The sequence below is a fragment of the Equus caballus genome, chromosome 29, assembly GCF_041296265.1.
Source record: "Equus caballus isolate H_3958 breed thoroughbred chromosome 29, TB-T2T, whole genome shotgun sequence".
Classification (NCBI taxonomy): domain Eukaryota; kingdom Metazoa; phylum Chordata; class Mammalia; order Perissodactyla; family Equidae; genus Equus; species Equus caballus.
The window spans coordinates 18,357,063-18,360,835 of record NC_091712.1 but is presented as its reverse complement, the minus strand read 5'-3'; positions in this window follow the sequence as shown (position 1 = coordinate 18,360,835).

Below are 3,773 nucleotides of genomic sequence, written 5' to 3'. Positions count from 1 at the left end.
AAGAGATTTTCAGATACAAATTTAATCTCTTACTTCCCAAATGGAAAAACAAAGAGGAAATGATGGACGGTGATGAGTAAATTTGTTCCCCAAAGCTGGTCAGGTGATGATAGGCAAGCCACAATGATTTCATCTGCTCTTTAAATATAGGAAGACAATGCTTAGTGGTTGTTTGGTAGATGGCGGGCAGCTGAGGCTGGGCCCTTCATCCTCACGGACATGAGTCCCCACAGGGAACTTGGCAACCTCTCCGTGGAGATTAAAATCCTTCTCAATGGAGAATGTGGCATCACGGCAGGGGACAGAGTCGTGCTGTGGACAACACACTGCAATGTGGGCTGCCCACTCCTGCAAACTCTGGGTACCCCACCTTGGGCGTGAGCACCGTGGCTCCGTCCACTCTGCTGCTGCCCTGATTGCTGACTCCATTTGTCTGCTGTGTGACGGAGTGCTCAGCGTGCTGGTGCAGTGCACAGGAGCTAAGTGTCCTCTGAGAATGGCTGTCAGCCCAGGCGTGGGTGGCGGGTCACCCTCACTCACAAGGTTCCCAGCTCCTGGGTGGCTACTGAGACTCTTCCCAGCTTCTAGTGCTTTCCGAGGTTCTGGTGATTTGGCTTCCAGGCCACACAACAGCCTTAAGTTTTTCAGCCTCTCCGGAGTTATTCACACTGAATTAATCCACAGGTATTTATTGAGTCTCAACTGCATACCCAACACAGTGCTGTCGAAAGAGGTGGCACAAGAAGGATTATGGATAGAGCATCAAAATCACATTTGCACACTGTTTCGATGTTGTCAGATGCTTTTACAAACACTGTCTCCAGGCGATGTGACAAGTGATTAAGTATGAGCTCACAAGACCCCACTCCCCGCTGAGCGTGTGCCCTGGGGCTGCTTCCTCAGTGGCTCTCGCATCAGTCTCTCTTCTGGAAAGTAGGGACCCCACTAAAGCCTGTGCAGCTGGGTCTCCACAAGGATCAAATGAGAAAATCCATAGGAAGGGTTCATTCAATGTTGGCTGTTATCCTCACGCTATCCCTACTTCACAGAAAAAAAACATCGTAGGAGGGCTGCAGAGAGCAGAATAGAACAGCATTTACGGTTTGCGTCTGCTTTCACATGCTTCATCTCTGGTGATTTTTCACAACCTTCCTCGTATGCAGGTGAGGAGACTGAAGGCAGGCCAGGGGTTCTCACTGTCTGTCACTATTGACATTTGGGGCCAGCTAATCCTTGCTTGGGGGGCCTGTCCTGTGCATTGTGGGAGGGTTAGCAGCATCCCGGGCCTCTAATCCAACAGAGGCCAGTAGCACTGTCCCAGTGGTGACAGCCACACATCTCCGGACATTGCCGAATGTCCGCTGAGGTGGGGTAATTTGTCAAAGGGCTAATGAGGAGCATGGAGCCAGGACCAGAGCCCAAGAGCCCCTCGCCTGCAGGTGACTCTCCCTCTGTCACCACAGTGCCTCTCCTCAAAGCATTTATTAGAGGGTTGCAGAGACAGAAATGCCAGCAAGATCTGCCTGATGCTTAAGTGCCATAAGAGTTCAGGAAAGGGGACATTTGAGATAAGGTTCCAATTAGACAAGGACAGATGAAGGAAGGAGACAGTGTGTGGCCTGGGTGCTGTAGGTAAAAGGAAGACTGGATGGAGGGAAGGCCACGTGAGGTGTGGCCGCCGAGGGAACAAGAAGCAAAGGCCCTGAGGGGCCTCCATGGGGCGCCATTAGGACAGAGGGGCCTACTGTGGGGATGAGGAAAGAAGCTGGACGGGGCATGGGGTGAGAGGACACAGGCCTCAGGTAGCTGTCAGAGAGTGTGGGCCTGATGCTGGAAGGAGTCAGGACCCGAGGGCTAGGCAGGGCTGGTCCCCGCATGGGTGGGGGGCCGAAGAAGTGTGCAGGCCAGTGTGAGGAGAGCCATCTGGAACAACAGGGGCCCCCGTGCCCGAAGGAGGGGCCTTCACTGGCTACCACCAGAAGATTTGACCACTGGCCTGTTAGAGCTGACCACAGACAAGCTGGGCCATGAAGGAAAGGCCCTGTCCACAAACCTTGGCGAGGATTAGGGGCAGTGGGGCACCTGTGTGCCCAGCTCTGACCCAGGCCAGTCGGCAGCCCCAAGCCCACTCTGCTCAGAAGCTGTGGCTGATGAGTTACCCCAAGACCGGCCAATGACCACAGAGCCATTGTCCTTTCCCAAGGACAACAAGCAAAAGGGTCTTTGATTGGCCTACCCTGGTTCTGAGGGGTTACGGAGGTGATGCTGTAACCGCCATCTGGGGAGTCAGGATTTCCTGAGGCAAGCAGCAAACGCTCGCGGCCCTCACACTCCTACTCCTCAGGAAATCCTGCCAGAGAGACAACCAAAAAAAGATCGCAGTGTGGGTCATGGGTCCATTTTTATTCGGCTCGGCCTGACTTGGTGCTTACCTGCCTGTTCCGCTGTCTACCTGTGAGAGTGCCAACATCCAACACGACATGTGGTTAGGAAGAGTCCCTTAGAATTTCCAGCTCACAAATTCTGGTGGGCCCTCAACCGAGTCAGACAGTAGCAACAGGGAGTCTGCGTGGGAGGTACCAGGTTGGACAACTTTGAGAGAGCTTGGTGACTGTAAGATAACATGTCTTTTTTTATTTTTCAATATTTCAGTAGACCAGACCTTTCGCCCACAAAGCTGCAAACCACTCGCTGAGTCATTCACAGAGTCATTCACACAGTTATTCAGAAACATTTACCGTCGCTGTGTGCAGGGCACCGTGCTCAACCTGGGATCTCAGAAGGCTCTCTGAGTGAAGAAGCAAAGAGAAAATCGACCCCAAACAATAACGCTCATCGGAGCATTGCAGGAGGGTGCGACACGTGTTATGCAGGACCCGATGGCTCCTCTTCCCGAAGAAGGCATCTAAACTGCGTGGAGACAACAGGCACAACCAGAAGGTCAGTTTGCGCAGCTTAGGAAAGCAGGTGTTACCAAGTTGTGTATAACCAGCTGGACACATCCTGTCTTTATTTCCCATTATCAGTTATTTTAGGTGCCAAGAAAAGTGCCTGTTAACTTTCTGACTTTGCTTCTCTGGGTACAGAGGGCCTGCGTGGAGTCCAGTCGCCGGCAGAGGGGGCCTCAGACTCATCAGGAGCCAGGGCTGCGTGCAGGGAGAGAAACGCCTGTTTGTGCCAAGCCAGCCCGGAGCACACTGGAGGATGAAGTTGATCAGAAAACTATTTGGCTCAGTCCCCACTTGCCGAACTGACGGAGCCTTATGTCCACGATGAAGTCACACACAATGGAAAGTGCCTGGCAATTAACAGAGATTACAAAACCAGAGGAAGGAAACTGCAGGCCAGGAGGGGGCCGGGGACCAGGAAGTCCTGCTTTTCCTTACAGGCAGCATCTGAGGCAGTGCCAAGGCCCACGGAGTTCATGTGGCCTTTAGAAGCCCTCCCGGGTCTTTTCCTTGTATCGGATTGCCCACTGGTAATCCTGGAGCTGAAACTGTATATTGAGGAAGGGAGCGTGAAGAATCAGGAGCTGGCTGCAGGCAGCTGGCCTTCCACCCTCTGACTTCACCGGCTAATTGACGGCCGGCGCAGACGTCAGGAGCTGGAGCCATTTGGCGCACTGGAGGGGGACCATGAAGGCGAGGCTGAGATCTCCGGGGAACAGAGCCCTCCAAAGGCTGAGGGCCGGTGAGACGTGATAGCTTAAGAAAATTAAACGTGACGGCAACACTCTGCCTGCATTATCAGGCCCTGGCAGGTAGCCTGCAGCT